The following is a 19240-nucleotide window of genomic DNA, read 5'->3' as shown; positions in this document are numbered from 1 at the left end:
GGGGGTGGGGGGGGGGGGGGGTGGGGGGGGGGGGGGGTGGGGGGGGGGGGGGGTGGGGGGGGGGGGGGGTGGGGGGGGGGGGGGGTGGGGGGGGGGGGGGGTGGGGGGGGGGGGGGGTGGGGGGGGGGGGGGGTGGGGGGGGGGGGGGGTGGGGGGGGGGGGGGGTGGGGGGGGGGGGGGGTGGGGGGGGGGGGGGGTGGGGGGGGGGGGGGGTGGGGGGGGGGGGGGGTGGGGGGGGGGGGGGGTGGGGGGGGGGGGGGGTGGGGGGGGGGGGGGGTGGGGGGGGGGGGGGGTGGGGGGGGGGGGGGGTGGGGGGGGGGGGGGGTGGGGGGGGGGGGGGGTGGGGGGGGGGGGGGGTGGGGGGGGGGGGGGGTGGGGGGGGGGGGGGGTGGGGGGGGGGGGGGGTGGGGGGGGGGGGGGGTGGGGGGGGGGGGGGGTGGGGGGGGGGGGGGGTGGGGGGGGGGGGGGGTGGGGGGGGGGGGGGGTGGGGGGGGGGGGGGGTGGGGGGGGGGGGGGGTGGGGGGGGGGGGGGGTGGGGGGGGGGGGGGGTGGGGGGGGGGGGGGGTGGGGGGGGGGGGGGGTGGGGGGGGGGGGGGGTGGGGGGGGGGGGGGGTGGGGGGGGGGGGGGGTGGGGGGGGGGGGGGGTGGGGGGGGGGGGGGGTGGGGGGGGGGGGGGGTGGGGGGGGGGGGGGGTGGGGGGGGGGGGGGGTGGGGGGGGGGGGGGGTGGGGGGGGGGGGGGGTGGGGGGGGGGGGGGGTGGGGGGGGGGGGGGGTGGGGGGGGGGGGGGGTGGGGGGGGGGGGGGGTGGGGGGGGGGGGGGGTGGGGGGGGGGGGGGGTGGGGGGGGGGGGGGGTGGGGGGGGGGGGGGGTGGGGGGGGGGGGGGGTGGGGGGGGGGGGGGGTGGGGGGGGGGGGGGGTGGGGGGGGGGGGGGGTGGGGGGGGGGGGGGGTGGGGGGGGGGGGGGGTGGGGGGGGGGGGGGGTGGGGGGGGGGGGGGGTGGGGGGGGGGGGGGGTGGGGGGGGGGGGGGGTGGGGGGGGGGGGGGGTGGGGGGGGGGGGGGGTGGGGGGGGGGGGGGGTGGGGGGGGGGGGGGGTGGGGGGGGGGGGGGGTGGGGGGGGGGGGGGGTGGGGGGGGGGGGGGGTGGGGGGGGGGGGGGGTGGGGGGGGGGGGGGGTGGGGGGGGGGGGGGGTGGGGGGGGGGGGGGGTGGGGGGGGGGGGGGGTGGGGGGGGGGGGGGGTGGGGGGGGGGGGGGGTGGGGGGGGGGGGGGGTGGGGGGGGGGGGGGGTGGGGGGGGGGGGGGGTGGGGGGGGGGGGGGGTGGGGGGGGGGGGGGGTGGGGGGGGGGGGGGGTGGGGGGGGGGGGGGGTGGGGGGGGGGGGGGGTGGGGGGGGGGGGGGGTGGGGGGGGGGGGGGGTGGGGGGGGGGGGGGGTGGGGGGGGGGGGGGGTGGGGGGGGGGGGGGGTGGGGGGGGGGGGGGGTGGGGGGGGGGGGGGGTGGGGGGGGGGGGGGGTGGGGGGGGGGGGGGGTGGGGGGGGGGGGGGGTGGGGGGGGGGGGGGGTGGGGGGGGGGGGGGGTGGGGGGGGGGGGGGGTGGGGGGGGGGGGGGGTGGGGGGGGGGGGGGGTGGGGGGGGGGGGGGGTGGGGGGGGGGGGGGGTGGGGGGGGGGGGGGGTGGGGGGGGGGGGGGGTGGGGGGGGGGGGGGGTGGGGGGGGGGGGGGGTGGGGGGGGGGGGGGGTGGGGGGGGGGGGGGGTGGGGGGGGGGGGGGGTGGGGGGGGGGGGGGGTGGGGGGGGGGGGGGGTGGGGGGGGGGGGGGGTGGGGGGGGGGGGGGGTGGGGGGGGGGGGGGGTGGGGGGGGGGGGGGGTGGGGGGGGGGGGGGGTGGGGGGGGGGGGGGGTGGGGGGGGGGGGGGGTGGGGGGGGGGGGGGGTGGGGGGGGGGGGGGGTGGGGGGGGGGGGGGGTGGGGGGGGGGGGGGGTGGGGGGGGGGGGGGGTGGGGGGGGGGGGGGGTGGGGGGGGGGGGGGGTGGGGGGGGGGGGGGGTGGGGGGGGGGGGGGGTGGGGGGGGGGGGGGGTGGGGGGGGGGGGGGGTGGGGGGGGGGGGGGGTGGGGGGGGGGGGGGGTGGGGGGGGGGGGGGGTGGGGGGGGGGGGGGGTGGGGGGGGGGGGGGGTGGGGGGGGGGGGGGGTGGGGGGGGGGGGGGGTGGGGGGGGGGGGGGGTGGGGGGGGGGGGGGGTGGGGGGGGGGGGGGGTGGGGGGGGGGGGGGGTGGGGGGGGGGGGGGGTGGGGGGGGGGGGGGGTGGGGGGGGGGGGGGGTGGGGGGGGGGGGGGGTGGGGGGGGGGGGGGGTGGGGGGGGGGGGGGGTGGGGGGGGGGGGGGGTGGGGGGGGGGGGGGGTGGGGGGGGGGGGGGGTGGGGGGGGGGGGGGGTGGGGGGGGGGGGGGGTGGGGGGGGGGGGGGGTGGGGGGGGGGGGGGGTGGGGGGGGGGGGGGGTGGGGGGGGGGGGGGGTGGGGGGGGGGGGGGGTGGGGGGGGGGGGGGGTGGGGGGGGGGGGGGGTGGGGGGGGGGGGGGGTGGGGGGGGGGGGGGGTGGGGGGGGGGGGGGGTGGGGGGGGGGGGGGGTGGGGGGGGGGGGGGGTGGGGGGGGGGGGGGGTGGGGGGGGGGGGGGGTGGGGGGGGGGGGGGGTGGGGGGGGGGGGGGGTGGGGGGGGGGGGGGGTGGGGGGGGGGGGGGGTGGGGGGGGGGGGGGGTGGGGGGGGGGGGGGGTGGGGGGGGGGGGGGGTGGGGGGGGGGGGGGGTGGGGGGGGGGGGGGGTGGGGGGGGGGGGGGGTGGGGGGGGGGGGGGGTGGGGGGGGGGGGGGGTGGGGGGGGGGGGGGGTGGGGGGGGGGGGGGGTGGGGGGGGGGGGGGGTGGGGGGGGGGGGGGGTGGGGGGGGGGGGGGGTGGGGGGGGGGGGGGGTGGGGGGGGGGGGGGGTGGGGGGGGGGGGGGGTGGGGGGGGGGGGGGGTGGGGGGGGGGGGGGGTGGGGGGGGGGGGGGGTGGGGGGGGGGGGGGGTGGGGGGGGGGGGGGGTGGGGGGGGGGGGGGGTGGGGGGGGGGGGGGGTGGGGGGGGGGGGGGGTGGGGGGGGGGGGGGGTGGGGGGGGGGGGGGGTGGGGGGGGGGGGGGGTGGGGGGGGGGGGGGGTGGGGGGGGGGGGGGGTGGGGGGGGGGGGGGGTGGGGGGGGGGGGGGGTGGGGGGGGGGGGGGGTGGGGGGGGGGGGGGGTGGGGGGGGGGGGGGGTGGGGGGGGGGGGGGGTGGGGGGGGGGGGGGGTGGGGGGGGGGGGGGGTGGGGGGGGGGGGGGGTGGGGGGGGGGGGGGGTGGGGGGGGGGGGGGGTGGGGGGGGGGGGGGGTGGGGGGGGGGGGGGGTGGGGGGGGGGGGGGGTGGGGGGGGGGGGGGGTGGGGGGGGGGGGGGGTGGGGGGGGGGGGGGGTGGGGGGGGGGGGGGGTGGGGGGGGGGGGGGGTGGGGGGGGGGGGGGGTGGGGGGGGGGGGGGGTGGGGGGGGGGGGGGGTGGGGGGGGGGGGGGGTGGGGGGGGGGGGGGGTGGGGGGGGGGGGGGGTGGGGGGGGGGGGGGGTGGGGGGGGGGGGGGGTGGGGGGGGGGGGGGGTGGGGGGGGGGGGGGGTGGGGGGGGGGGGGGGTGGGGGGGGGGGGGGGTGGGGGGGGGGGGGGGTGGGGGGGGGGGGGGGTGGGGGGGGGGGGGGGTGGGGGGGGGGGGGGGTGGGGGGGGGGGGGGGTGGGGGGGGGGGGGGGTGGGGGGGGGGGGGGGTGGGGGGGGGGGGGGGTGGGGGGGGGGGGGGGTGGGGGGGGGGGGGGGTGGGGGGGGGGGGGGGTGGGGGGGGGGGGGGGTGGGGGGGGGGGGGGGTGGGGGGGGGGGGGGGTGGGGGGGGGGGGGGGTGGGGGGGGGGGGGGGTGGGGGGGGGGGGGGGTGGGGGGGGGGGGGGGTGGGGGGGGGGGGGGGTGGGGGGGGGGGGGGGTGGGGGGGGGGGGGGGTGGGGGGGGGGGGGGGTGGGGGGGGGGGGGGGTGGGGGGGGGGGGGGGTGGGGGGGGGGGGGGGTGGGGGGGGGGGGGGGTGGGGGGGGGGGGGGGTGGGGGGGGGGGGGGGTGGGGGGGGGGGGGGGTGGGGGGGGGGGGGGGTGGGGGGGGGGGGGGGTGGGGGGGGGGGGGGGTGGGGGGGGGGGGGGGTGGGGGGGGGGGGGGGTGGGGGGGGGGGGGGGTGGGGGGGGGGGGGGGTGGGGGGGGGGGGGGGTGGGGGGGGGGGGGGGTGGGGGGGGGGGGGGGTGGGGGGGGGGGGGGGTGGGGGGGGGGGGGGGTGGGGGGGGGGGGGGGTGGGGGGGGGGGGGGGTGGGGGGGGGGGGGGGTGGGGGGGGGGGGGGGTGGGGGGGGGGGGGGGTGGGGGGGGGGGGGGGTGGGGGGGGGGGGGGGTGGGGGGGGGGGGGGGTGGGGGGGGGGGGGGGTGGGGGGGGGGGGGGGTGGGGGGGGGGGGGGGTGGGGGGGGGGGGGGGTGGGGGGGGGGGGGGGTGGGGGGGGGGGGGGGTGGGGGGGGGGGGGGGTGGGGGGGGGGGGGGGTGGGGGGGGGGGGGGGTGGGGGGGGGGGGGGGTGGGGGGGGGGGGGGGTGGGGGGGGGGGGGGGTGGGGGGGGGGGGGGGTGGGGGGGGGGGGGGGTGGGGGGGGGGGGGGGTGGGGGGGGGGGGGGGGGGGGGGGGGGGGGGGGGGGGGGGGGGGGGGGTGGGGGGGGGGGGGGGTGGGGGGGGGGGGGGGGGGGGGGTGGGGAGGTTGGAGGGGGGGGGGGGGGGGGGGGGGGGGGGGGGGGGGGGGGGGGGGGTGGGGGGGGGGGGGGGTGGGGGGGGGGGGGGGTGGGGGGGGGGGGGGGTGGGGGGGGGGGGGGGTGGCCAGCCACAGATGCAGGTGAAACGTCAGGAGAGAATGCTGCTAGAATACGGCCATACAGCCTGGAAACTACACAGCACCCCAGTGCTTTTGTTGTTTACTGATAGCTAAAATCATTATCCTTTGGGAATCGTGGAAGTAGCCTATTTCTATTTCTGAGCCTGGCTGAGAGAGAGGCGGGGGGCGTCGGAGCCAGACCCACGGCTGCCGCAGGAGCTTGTGGGGTGGGGAAGGACAAGCAGGAGCTCCCCACAGCTTCCATGTGAGCCAGGTAGAAGCAAGGGCACGGGACGTGGGCAGGCAGAGCAAGAGGGAAGGACTGCAGCTCCCCCACCTCTAGGGCACCAGCGTGGCCTCACCTACATCACCAGGTGTCTCTGTGGGGAGAGGAAGGGGAGGAGCTGTAAGCTGCTTTGAGACTTCTTAAAGGTAGAGAAAAGTGGGGTATAAAAACCACCTCTTCTGATTCCAGTGAGGCAAAGACAGTGGCAGTACAGGTGGGTGGGTGGGCTGGCCAGCCATTCACCAGAGGGTCTATCAGTGGGAGGAGGAGGGGGAGGAGGAGGAGGAGGAGGAGGAGGAGGAGGAGAAGGAGAAGGAGAAGGAGAAGGAGAAGGAGAAGGAGAAGGAGAAGGAGAAGGAGAAGGAGAAGGAGAAGGAGAAGGAGAAGGAGAAGAGGAGAAGAGGAGGAGGAGGTGTGGTGGTGGTGGTGGTGGTGGTGGTGGTGGTGGTAGAAGAGGAAGAGGAAGAGGAAGAGGAAGAGGAAGAGGAAGAGGAAGAGGAAGAGGAAGAGGAAGAGGAAGAGGAAGAGGAAGAGGAAGAGGAAGAGGAAGAGGAAGAGGAAGAGGAAGAGGAAGAGGAAGAGGAAGAGGAAGAGGAAGAGGAAGAGTTTGGATATCCTACTTTTCTCTCCTGTAAGGTGGCTGGCAAGCTCCTTTCCCTTCCTCTCCCCACAACGGACGCCTTGTGAGGCAGGTGGGGCTGAGAGAGTCCTAAGAGAACTGTGACTAGCCCAGCAGGAATGTCGGAATGTGGAAACACAATTAATTCACCAGATAAGCCTCTGCCACTCAGGTGGAGGGGTGGGGAATCAAACCCAGTTCTCCAGATTGGAATCCACCTGCTCTCAACCACCACACCACGCTGGGTCTCTTAGACTGAGGGGCACAAGATGGGTGGGGCCAGACAGGCCCTGGGTGCCAGTGTCCTGGGGGTTCACTGCCCACCACCCTCCCTCTGCAGCTCTTGTCATCCCCACAACAGCCTTCAGCTTTGACTCCACCTCCCTTCCCTGGTCTTACCCCCCCCCCCCACCATCTCCTCCCAGGCCAGCTGTTCTCGTGGCATGAAGTTAAACACAATTAAACATAAAAGAAACACCAGCCAGCCCAATGAAGGGAGGATGCTTCATGGGAGGTGCGGCTTTTTTGTTGGGGGGGGGGACAATTTTGATGCTTTCCTTGGGCACCATTTTTAAAAGGTGCACCCCTGGTTAGATTCCCGTGCTTCTGGACTGGAATCTAACAGTCCATGTGAGAAGGCACATAGTCCGTGTCCCTGCTGTGAAATTGTTGGCCCACCAAATCAATGCTGGGATCTCACCTGCGGTCAGCAGATGGACTCCTCCTTGCTTCCTATTGCAACAGCATCCTTTCCTTCTGAGTCTCCAGACTTCTGCCGTTCTCCTCCTGCGAGGTGTTTATTTTCCACCCGGAAAAACAAGCCTGATGGGAAATGAGGCGAGGGACTATCGATTATGCCCAATGAGGGGACCCTGGGTGGTTATAATTATTTTGCTTCATTCACAGAGGAGAGGGGCGGGTCAGTGGAGGGGAAAAGCAAGAATGAAAAGAAGCCATTAAATCTCTTTTGTGTTTATCCCGTGTCTGACTGCCTGAGCCAGTAGTTCCATCTCCCGCCCGTCTCCGTGGACTTGCAATTCGGGAAAATTGCCTTTCCAAATCATCATCTTTAAGCCAGAGATCCGCAAGCAGCTTCGCGGCGAGAAGTGGACCGAAATGAAATGGACTAAAACATTAATCCAGCCAGGGGATCTGGGGGCTTTCTGAAAGGCCCCGCTTCCAAGTAACCCTCCTGCTTATTGAAAGGTGACTGAGGCTGGGGATCGGAGTGCGAAAGAAGTCCCAGGAGCAACAGCTGTTTAGAACAGGGAAGTCCATTGTGGTGTCAGCAGTGGCATAGGAGGTTAAGAGCTCATCTATCTAATCTGGAGGAACTGGGTTTGATTCCCAGCTCTGCCGCCTGAGCTGTGGAGGCTTCTCTGGGGAATTCAGATTAGCCTGTGCACTCCCACACACGCCACCTGGGTGACCTTGGGCTAGTCACAGCTTCTCGGCGCTCTCTCAGCCCCACCTACCTCACAGGGTGCTTGTTGTGAGGGGGGAAGGGCAAGGAGATTGTAAGCCCCTTTGAGTCTCCTACAGGAGAGAAAGGGGGGATATAAATCCAAACTCCTCCTCCTCCTCCTCCTCCTCCTCCTCCTCCTCTTCTTCTTCTTCTTCTTCTTCTTCTTCTTCTTCTTCTTCTTCTTCTTCTTCTTCTTCTTCTTCCAGCGGATGGAGTCTGCTAAGTGCCAGTGACTCGCAGGACTACCCAGAGAGTAAGGGCATGAAGTATGCCTCCTTAACCCATGATAATGTTAGCTCTGTATACAAATCAAGGCCAGGGGAATCAAGGCTAAGGTGAAAAAATGTTAAGGTTAAGAAGTGACATGATGATAGCCAAGTTTAGATATTTGAAGGGATGTCACGTTGGTGAAGGAGCAAGTTTGTTTTCTGCTGCTCCAGAGACTAGGACACAGAGTGATGGGTTCAAGGTGAAGGAAAAGAGATTCCACCAGAACATCAGGGAAAACTTCCTGACAGTCAGGGCTGTAAGACAGTGGAATGCACTGCCTCGGAGAGTGGTGGAGTCTCCTTCTTTGCAGGTTTTTAAACAGAGGCTGGATGGCCATCTGTCAGGAGTGCTTTGATTGTGTGTTCCTGCATTGCAGGGGGTTGGATGTGATGGCCCTTGTGGTCACTTCCAACTCTATGATTCTAAGAAAGCCCTAGCTGTTACAGAAGGCCCAGGTGAAGTTAGGCTTGCTAAGACATTGTGGGTTTTCCAGGTTGTATGGCCGTGTTCCAGTAGTTATTTGAAGACACAGACTCTTCCTGACTGTCAGGGCTGTTCGACAGTGGAATGCACTACCTCAGAGTGTGGTGGAGTCTCCTTCTTTCGAGGTTTTTAAAGAGAGGCTAGATGGCCATCTGTGTGAGTGCTTTGATTGTGTGTTCCTGCATGGCAGGGGGGGTGGACTTGATAGCCCTTGAGGTCTCTTCCATCTCTAAAATTCCATGTATTTTGCTCCCCCTTTTTCTGAGTGACAGCTTTGCAGGAAAAGATGGGGTCCCTTTGGAGACCTGCAGAATTTGTTTATTCTGCACTGTGCAAAGTAGGCCGTAGTATCCCCCTCCCCAATTTTGGCAGCCCAGCTGCTAGCCTTGGCCCTTTTAGTGCATGATCACCCCATGTGGTTGGGGCGCCAATGAATTCCACAAATCTGTCTAACCTCCCCCCCAAAAAAGCCCCCAAGAAAAATCTTAATTTTAACCCATTTTGACCATTCCCGTTCCAGCACAAAAATCCTCATTATGGTTTTCCTCCTTTGTTGTGTTAATTGAGCCTAAGGCATGTTGTGAGAGTCTTTGTTTCTCCCCGACTCCCTTTTTTTTCAAAGAAACGTATACCGTCATTAGCACTGGGTTTTTCTTTTCATTGATTTTATACAAGCAGCATACAAACAGCAGGAAGAAAGCGACACATCGGGAGAGCAGCCATGGAAATGGACGGACATGAAGGCTTGCGATGACAACTTTTGAACACAAACAAAAAAAGCCCTCAAAGGACCTATTTTTGCCTCTCTTGGGGTGGCCACTGAGGGGGTGAGGATTTAGAGGCAGGAAATACTAATTCCTTTGAGCAACACAGCCACGGCTGCTTTAAATTATGCTTCTTGAGGGCGACGAGCAAGAGGGTGATCAGGTGTCTCGGGGAAAGGGGGTGTCTGGCAGCCACACAGGCCAAATCTCCCCCTCGAATCTTTGGGTGGGCTCTCAGGGCTTGGGGTGGGCCCTATACCCGTTTTCCTTCCCCTGGTCTCAACATTTCATGCAACCCAAGTTCCTGTAGACCAAGGGTCTCCAGCCAATGGCCCTCCAAAAGTTCATGGGCTACAGTTCCCATCAGCTCTTCCAGTTGGCCATGCTGACAGGGACTGATGGGAATCATAGTCCATGAACCTCTGGAGGGCCGTAGGTTGGAGACTCCTGCCGTAGGTTGGAGACTCCTGAATTTATTCCTCATCTTTTTCTTTCTTCTCCCCTTTTGTTTGCTCTTACAGAAGAAGAGCCATTCAAGTGAAACTTGAAATTCAGTTTGGAAACTTTCTAGGTGAATTTTTACAATGAAAAATGTTGTATTATTATTTATATGAAAATTTAGGTTTAATACTGAATAATATGAATGTTTTATTTTTTATGTAGTGTAAGAAAAAACAGTTGTGCTCCTAGAGGAGTAAGAAAAAGAATACTTTGTACAACAATTGTAAGTATATTGGGAGGGTTCTTTGGGTTTTTGTTTAATTATATGAAAATGAAAGGAATAGATAGACTTTTATATATTGACACTTGTATTTGTACATTTCAGATTGACTTGACAAAGGACTGCCGAAATAAAAACCTAATCTAGAGGTTTTATAGCCATACCTGACGATGTACTTACTAAACATTTTTTGTATATTTGTGATAGTAAGATAATGTTAAAATGATACTCACCTAGTGAGTTGGAGTACGCATGGGTGTAATATTTGTGACAGTACCTGTTGTACACCTGCCTTGATTATTATGGTAGATCTAATTGAGGCTACTACCATGTTTTTCCCCTCACTTTCTGCTTCAAATAGTCATCTTCTTCTGAAGAATGGGCAACCCACTCCCCAAATAAATACAGACCCCCTACCTTGTGAGCAGCAGTGGCGTGGGAGGTTAAGAGCTCGTGTATCTAATCTGGAGGAACCGGGTTTGATTCCCAGCTCGGCCGCCTGAGCTGTGGAGGCTTATCTGGGGAATTCAGATTAGCCTGTACACTCCCACACATGCCAGCTGGGTGAGCTTGGGCTAGTCACAGCTTCTCGGAGCTCTCTCAGCCCCACCCACCTCACAGGGTGTTTGTTGTGAGGGGGGGAAGGGCAAGGAGATTGTCAGCCCCTTTGAGTCTCCTGCAGGAGAGAAACGGGGGATATCAATCCAAACTCTTCTTCTTCTTCTTCTTCTTGTCTGTAGGTGCTTCTTCCTTTGTCTACACTGGGGTTCAGCCCCCTCAAGAATGTGAAAAGAGTCCTGCCAGATCAAACCAGTGATCCATATAATGCACCATGTTGTCTCAGTGGCCAACTCATTACCTCAGAGGACTAACAGATAGGTGTAAAGTCCAAGACCTTCCCCTGATGGTGTCCGGTATTCAGAGCCTGACTGCCTCTGAATGGGGAGGTTCTTTTTAGTCACCAGAGACAGAGTGCTAATGCTCTGTTCTTCCCAAGAACAGGTCATAACCATGGCAGACAGGTCTATCAACACACAACACTTACCTCAAGCTCTTCATGGGCTTTTCAGTGTCCAGTGGGCTTGCAGAAGGGTCTCCTCATGTTTTTTCTGTTTACACGTGAGGAGGCACTCCCTCCTGGGCACACAGTTTTCCTGTGAAGAACTCTCCAGGCCTGATTCTCTTAACTCTGCTCATCAAATTATTCTTAAGGGCACAGATCTTAAAAACACTTATTCTTATTCTTAAAGGCACAGATCTCACTACTCGAGGTAGTCAGCATTGCTGTCTTAGCCTTTAAACTGCACTTTTATCCATATTACTGTTCCAAAAATAACGCCCCTTAAATGAAAGAGTTAAGCAATCCCTTGTATCACATGTTGCCAAAGAAGGGGACATTGTTCTAGAACCCTGCTAGTTCTGATGTTGCCTCCCCATCTCCTGCCTGCTGCTGCCACTGCTGCTGGAAAACAGAGAAGCTTGTTATTTCCAAGCTCTCTTTGTTCTTATTATGTTGAGATAATGATTTATCAACATGAAATGCAGAGATCGGTGTGTTTTGGCTAAGTCTCTGTGAGTAAACTTTGACTTGAAGCAGCCAACAACATGGAAGAGAGGGCAAAGAGAAAGGCTTCATGTGATAGAGGGGATTGCTTTACTCTTTCATTTGAGGGGGGTTAGGGAGAGGGAAGGCTGTTCATGGGCAGAGGAAAATTCTCCAGGGCAAAGTTGTGCTCGCTGACAAATCTCCCTGCTCTGGTTGTGAAGCAAATTAAAAGTCAGACTACAAGAGGACTCAGTTTCAGTTTCCACCGAGAGACTGGAAAGTGAGAGCAGGGCTCCAAGAAATCTTGCCACGACAGACATTCATCCCCATCGCACAGCAAGCATATTGTGCATAATCGGCCAACAGTTATTATCGCCGATGCCAAAATGGAACTTCCATGTTCAGAGGCAGCACAGCAATTGCTGGGGAGCATCAACAGAGAGCAGCTTTGGCCTCCATAAGCCGCTTGTTGGCCTTCAAGAGGCATGTATCCTGCCATGGGGCAAAGCACTGGATGCTGGACTAGGTTGGCCCTTTTGGCCTTTGGTAGGGGTCTTCTATTTTCTTAAAATACCTTTGCCTACCCTGGCTCCTCTCCCTATCATGGGAGAAAAATGCAGGAACCTCGCAGCATCTCAAAAAGGATATTGAGGAGATAGAAAAAGTGCAGAGAAGGGCAACAAGGATGATTGAGGGACTGGAGCACCTTCCTTATGAGGAGAGGCTGCAGAGTTTGGGACTCTTTAGTTTGGAGAGGAGACAGCTGAGGGGGGATAGGATTGAAGTCTATAAAATTATGCATGGGGTAGAAAATGTTGACAGAGAGAAATTGTTCTCTCTTTCTCACAATACTAGAACCAGGGGGCATTCATTGAAAATGCTGGGGGGAAGAATTAGGACTAATACAAGGAAACACTTCTTCACGCAACGGGTGATCGGTGTTTGGAATATGCTGCCACAGGAGGTGGTGATGGCCACTAACCTGGATAGCTTTAAAAGGGGCTTGGACAGATTGATGGAGGAGAAGTCGATTTATGGCTACCAATCTTGATCCTCTTTGATCTGAGATTGCAAATGCCTTAACAGACCAGGTGATCGGGAACAGCAGCAGCAGCAGGCCATTGCTTTCACCTCCTGCACGTGAGCTCCCAAAGGCACCTGGTGGGCCACTGCGAGTAGCAGAGAGCTGGACTAGATGGACTCTGGTCTGATCCAGCTGGCTTGTTCTTATGTTCTTATGTTCTTAACCTGCAGGGTCCCCTTTTTTTATCTGTATGGAAAACAAGTTGTTGGAAACAGAAGAATCCAAACGGCAACAGCTGACCATCAGGAAGAGTGATGCTTCCTCCTGCCTCTTTGGAACTTCTGTAGTCAGACCTGTAGCTTCCCCAGTCTGCATTTCCTTTCAAAACCCAGCTGGGAGGCGAGTTTTAGACCTCCCAATTTCCTCTGCAATGAAACGTTTCCTATTGTCAGCAACAAGAGGAGCACAATTCAGAGCGCGCATCCCAGCTGAGGGCCCCGGTGAGGTGGGGTGGATGGGAGGGCAGCCGTTTGAATTAGTTTTACACTTCCTTTTTGTTGCAGCGCCTGTTTGCCCGCCTCTGTGCTCACCGACCGCTGGGCAGGGATTGTGCAAGCTGAGAGAGGCTGGCTTGGGGCAACTCTCAAAACATCGTCTCTGACTGAGCTTGAGATGAGTCAGAAATAAACTCACAGCACCGGCAGATGGTTCCGTGCCTCTTACGGGGCTTTGATGCATTTGTTGCAGAGCCTGGGAAAGTTACACGAATCTGCCGTCTGCTGAGTCATACTTGGTTTTGCAAGGTCAGTGCTGTTGACTCTGGTGGGCAGCAGCATTCCAGGGTCAGCAATGAAGGTCTTTTCCAATTGGTTAATACCTACCTGATCCTTTCAACTGGAAACGCTGAATCCTTTTAACTAGATATGCTGAATCAGGGACTTTCTGCATGTCAAATGGACGCACTACCAGAGAGCAACAACCCCTCCTCTAAATGGGCACCGTGGTCTCATTGGTCCTCCAGGAATAACACAGGATAAGATATTTTATAGCTCCCAGGAAAGTATATCCATCACATCTGTTGATCTGTTCCAAGGCACAAACCCGAAGAAGAAGAAGAAGAAGAAGACGAAAACGAAGACGAAGACGAAGAAGAATACGAAGGAGAAGAAGGAGAAGAAGGAGAAGGAGGAGGAGGAGGAGCTTGGATTTATACCCCACCTTTATTTCCGATAAGGAGACTCAAGGTGGCCTACAAGCTTCTTACCCCTCCTCTCCCCTTGTGAGGTAGGTGGGGCTGAGAGAATTCTGAGAGAACTGTGATTGGCCCAAAATCACCCAGCAGGAATGGAGGAGTGCGGAAACATGTTTGGTTCACCAGATAAGCCTCTGCCATTCAGGTGAGGGAGTGGGGAATTGAACCTGGTTCTCTAGATTAGAATGTGCCTGCTCTTAACCACTACACCACACTGGCTGTCTAGATGTCAGATGTGACTCTCTAGTAAGATGTGAGAAAGAAAGCCCTTTGGTCTTACCTTAGACAGAGCCATTATCATGTTTAAGCAGTACGGTTGAGGCTTGATGGGTTCTCTCCCCAGCATCCTTGTTTCTTGCATCTGGGGTTCAAGACACAAGAGTACAGTCCTGATGTCGGAATTATTGGGGTAAATTCTAGGTTAGAGGGTATTTTTCTGCACTAACCACTACACCACTCTGAGTCTCTCTCTGATCTCACCTTGTCTCCATTGTTTCACAATCTGTGATCTCTTAGATATCATTTAAAAATGGAGTTCAAAGAAGCAGCAGGTGTGGGGATCTGATTTACACGTAAGTCTACTGATTAACATGGACAGCAGAGGGAAGGCAGCCTTGCCCCCACACCTACCTACTTCGCCTTGCGTTGCTGCTCTGTAACGTTTGGTTTCTCAGGCTAGTCTGTAAAGAATTTTAATTCTCTCTCCAGCAGAGAATCTTCCTCCAGCCTGCCTGAAAGATGGAAAGAGGCCCGTTGGGGCATTACAATCTTGAAGAAGAAGAAGAAGAAGAAGAAGAAGAAGAAGAAGAAGAAGAAGAAGAAGAAGAAGAAGAAGAAGAAGAAGAGGAGGAGGAGGAGGAGGAGGAGGAGGAGGAGGAGGAGGAGGAGAGATTTATATCCCCCCTTTCTCTCCTGCAGGAGACTCAAAGGGGCTGACAATCTCCTTGCCCTTCCCCCCTCACAACAAACACCCTGTGAGGTGGGTGGGGCTGAGAGAGCTCCGAGAAGCTGTGAGTAGCCCAAGGTCACCCAGCTGGTGTGTGTGGGAGTGCCCAGGCTAGTCTGAATTCCCCAGATAAGCCTCCACAGCTCAGGTGGCAGAGCTGGGAATCAAACCCGGTTCCTCCAGATTAGATACACGAGCTCTTAAGGAAGGCCAGAGATACCACTGTTATCTACAGTTACTGGCACAGAGAGAACCAGGAAAGAAACAAAAGATTCAGCACCCCAGAGGGCCCCTTCCAGGGGAGGCAACACTTGGACAGTGAACATCCCCACCATACTGACACACTATGGTCCCTTCCAGTTTTGGGATTCCATGATGCTACGAAGAACATAAGAACCCTGCTGGGTCAGACCGAGGTCCCTCAAGTCCAACGTTCTGTTCTGATATTGGCCAACCAGCTGCCTCCAGGGAGCCCTCAAACAGGAAGACAACCATAGCATCCTTCTGCTCAGCGTCTCCAGTGGTGTTAACGCGGGTTAACCAATAAAGTAAAAGAAGCTCAAGAAAGCTCAAGCCGATACAGAACAAAATCGAATTGATTTTTATTCAACCAACCATGGGCAATAGAGTATCAGAGGAGCCTACTCAAAATGGCAGTGTGTTCTCACTTTTATAGCATTAAAGCAGGTTACATTCAAAAGGGCAGAAAAGAATACACCCCAAAATGCTCACATCATCAATCAATCATACAGAAAGGTGGAGATTTTCCCTTTCCCCAAAAACATTTGGGGTTGTCTAAGACCCTTATTGGAAGATGTCAGCACCTGATTCTTTGATGCAAGACGAACTAGGGCCTGTTTCTTTCTTATCTCTATTGTCTTTTGTTGCCCTTCTTCCTAGACAAAGAGCCTAAACATTTTTATGTTTCTCCCTTTTGTCTCCTAGAAGAAGGGCAAATTCAAGGTATCTAGTCGGGAACAGTAAGACCTTAAAACAGTTGAATTTGCACATTCTGTATAACTCTGAACAAGGGGCATTCTGCTGGGCTATCAAGCTTGCCTAGTAACAAAAAGAAAATATCTGAAGATGCCAGCCACAGATGCAGGCGAAACGTCAGGAGAGAATGCTGCTAGAACACGGCCATACAGCCCGGAAACCACACAGCACCCCAGTGATTCCGGCCGTGAAAACCTTCGACAATACAAAAAGAAAATAGACTTTCAGGCCTACATCTTTACTTTGTTCAGCTGCATTATGGTTGCCAACTCCCCATTACAGAAAGAAAGTAATGGGGGGCAAGAAGAATACCTTTACTTTTAACAGAGTGCATCCCTCTTATGCCTTCTGCGCCTACAGTGGCTGATACAAAGAGGCATATTGACACTTTTCTCAGCCAAGTTGGCTGCCCATGCAAACATACAGTCCTTACAGCATTGCAAAACCTATGCCTTAAAATCAACCATTTCTACCAATGTAGACCGTAAGCTTCCTGGGGCAGGGGAGTGTATTTTCCCTTTTTTAAAAAAAAAAATATTTATTTACTCGTTTATTTCATATATTTGCCCTTTTCCGACCTTATCTAACGTACAGTGGCTAACAATGTGACGCTCCTCTGTCAAATGCGACATGCATGGATCACATCCTGACAATAATGATCAATAATGCATCTTTCAAATGCATCGGTGGAATCTTTGTACATGCAAAAAAAAAAAACCCCACAGGTTTCAAAATGTCAAAACTATTTCGGGAGACTTGATCACCCAGTTCTGCTGGCGGAGGTCAAAACCAATTTATCCTGGCTCTAAACCTCAGGGATCAATCATTCCAGCCGTCTTCGGCGGCAACGAAAGAAGGAAATGAAATGTGGAAATCCAAAGCCCAGAAAGTTTTCAAAGGGGAAACATGGATGGCATCTCATCGGAGGTGGCTCAAAGCGGGTCACCCAAAGGTTTTGACACAGTTATTTGTGACTGAATAATTGCTACCGCCAATAAATAAATACTGAAACAGGTAACCGAGGCAGCATACGGAGACGCTTGTAAAAATGCAACATAAACCGGGAAAAAGAAAAGGGAGCCTGTTCTTATGCACTTGTACAACGGGTTACCAGGCTGCAAACACCATTAATTGCCTTCCAAATGTACAATACAGACTAATTAGTTGAGAACTACACCCTGAGTGCAAACTGACTGTGGGCCCAGTTCCGGAGAATAATAACTTCAGTTTAATCTGGGGCAAATCAACTGTAATGGAGAAAAGAGCCCTTCGGGGATGGGGCGGTATAAAAATCTAATAAAATAAATAAATAAATAAATAAATAAAAACAGTAGATTTTAATAAGCCGAGTATAATTTGGGGGCACCTAAATTTAACGATTTAGCAGACATTGCAATACCATTCAGACATAATATTGAGACAGACAGACAGACAGACAGACAGACAGACAGACAGACAGAAAAGCATTATCAAAAGAATAAGTCTAGCCTTGGAAATAAACCATGTCCAGCAATTCAGCACAGTTCACATAACTCAGTATTTGATGCCGGCGCCTCTATTCAGATATCTTGAAGTGGAATTTGCGCTTGTAATCACACCCTCCGTTTACGGAGGTAGACCTTGTTTCATTCTCCGATGCAGCTAATAGCCCTGGGGGCGGCGTAATTTAGATCCGTGGGAAAGTGGGGAAGGAATAAACATGATCTTTCCCGCTACCACTTTCCTGATCAAATGAGTGCAATTACAGTCATTTTGACTCCGGTGTTTTGGTCTAGTGGGGGAAAGTGAAGCAGCCCCCCCCCCCTCCACCGCTTCCACACGTGCATTTTCCAGTTTTTGGCCGGGCTTTACTGGATCTTTTCATAAGCCTGTTTTAGATTATGGTGGCCCATGCCCTAAAGACATTATGGTGGCCCATTATGGTGGCCCATGCCCTAAAGCACAGGTGTCAAACTCAGGCCCTTCAGGCGGTCATGGACTACGATTCCCATCAGCCCATGCCAATTGGCCATGCTGGTAGGGGCTGCTGGGAATCGGAGTCCATGAACATCTGGAGGGCCTGACACATCTGCAAGGGAGTTCTCCTTTGGTCTTGGCCCCAGCCCACCTTCTCCAGCTGCCTCCACTCCAGAGTCAAGCGGTTCCGTTAGCCAGTGGTTGAAAGACAAGAAACCTCCTATCTCTACTGAAGAAGAAGAAGAAGAAGAAGAAGAAGAAGAAGAAGAAGAAGTAGATGGGGGGGGGGGGGGGAGAGGAAGAGGGGGGGGGGGGGGGGGGGGGGGAGGGGGGGGGGGGGGGGGGGGGGGGAAGGGGGCGGGGCGGAGGCGGGGGGGGGCGGGCGGGGGGGGGGGGGGGTGAGGGGGGGGGGGGGGGGGGGGGGGGGGGGGGAAGGGGGGGGGGGGGGTGGGGGGGGGGGGGGGTGGGGAGGGGGGGGTTGGGGGGGGGGGGGGGTGGGGGGGGGGGGGGGTGGGGGGGGGGGGGGGTGGGGGGGGGGGGGGGTGGGGGGGGGGGGGGGTGGGGGGGGGGGGGGGTGGGGGGGGGGGGGGGTGGGGGGGGGGGGGGGTGGGGGGGGGGGGGGGTGGGGGGGGGGGGGGGTGGGGGGGGGGGGGGGTGGGGGGGGGGGGGGGTGGGGGGGGGGGGGGGTGGGGGGGGGGGGGGGTGGGGGGGGGGGGGGGTGGGGGGGGGGGGGGGTGGGGGGGGGGGGGGGTGGGGGGGGGGGGGGGTGGGGGGGGGGGGGGGTGGGGGGGGGGGGGGGTGGGGGGGGGGGGGGGTGGGGGGGGGGGGGGGTGGGGGGGGGGGGGGGTGGGGGGGGGGGGGGGTGGGGGGGGGGGGGGGTGGGGGGGGGGGGGGGTGGGGGGGGGGGGGGGTGGGGGGGGGGGGGGGTGGGGGGGGGGGGGGGTGGGGGGGGGGGGGGGTGGGGGGGGGGGGGGGTGGGGGGGGGGGGGGGTGGGGGGGGGGGGGGGTGGGGGGGGGGGGGGGTGGGGGGGGGGGGGGGTGGGGGGGGGGGGGGGTGGGGGGGGGGGGGGGTGGGGGGGGGGGGGGGTGGGGGGGGGGGGGGGTGGGGGGGGGGGGGGGTGGGGGGGGGGGGGGGTGGGGGGGGGGGGGGGTGGGGGGGGGGGGGGGTGGGGGGGGGGGGGGGTGGGGGGGGGGGGGGGTGGGGGGGGGGGGGGGTGGGGGGGGGGGGGGGTGGGGGGGGGGGGGGGTGGGGGGGGGGGGGGGTGGGGGGGGGGGGGGGTGGGGGGGGGGGGGGGTGGGGGGGGGGGGGGGTGGGGGGGGGGGGGGGTGGGGGGGGGGGGGGGTGGGGGGGGGGGGGGGTGGGGGGGGGGGGGGGTGGGGGGGGGGGGGGGTGGGGGGGGGGGGGGGTGGGGGGGGGGGGGGGTGGGGGGGGGGGGGGGTGGGGGGGGGGGGGGGTGGGGGGGGGGGGGGGTGGGGGGGGGGGGGGGTGGGGGGGGGGGGGGGTGGGGGGGGGGGGGGGTGGGGGGGGGGGGGGGTGGGGGGGGGGGGGGGTGGGGGGGGGGGGGGGTGGGGGGGGGGGGGGGTGGGGGGGGGGGGGGGTGGGGGGGGGGGGGGGTGGGGGGGGGGGGGGGTGGGGGGGGGGGGGGGTGGGGGGGGGGGGGGGTGGGGGGGGGGGGGGGTGGGGGGGGGGGGGGGTGGGGGGGGGGGGGGGTGGGGGGGGGGGGGGGTGGGGGGGGGGGGGGGTGGGGGGGGGGGGGGGTGGGGGGGGGGGGGGGTGGGGGGGGGGGGGGGTGGGGGGGGGGGGGGGTGGGGGGGGGGGGGGGTGGGGGGGGGGGGGGGTGGGGGGGGGGGGGGGTGGGGGGGGGGGGGGGTGGGGGGGGGGGGGGGTGGGGGGGGGGGGGGGTGGGGGGGGGGGGGGGTGGGGGGGGGGGGGGGTGGGGGGGGGGGGGGGTGGGGGGGGGGGGGGGTGGGGGGGGGGGGGGGTGGGGGGGGGGGGG

This window comes from Sphaerodactylus townsendi, linkage group LG07, assembly GCF_021028975.2.
Source record: "Sphaerodactylus townsendi isolate TG3544 linkage group LG07, MPM_Stown_v2.3, whole genome shotgun sequence".
NCBI lineage: Eukaryota > Metazoa > Chordata > Lepidosauria > Squamata > Sphaerodactylidae > Sphaerodactylus > Sphaerodactylus townsendi.
The sequence above is the reverse complement of the archived record's forward strand: the minus strand, read 5'-3'. Positions refer to the sequence as shown.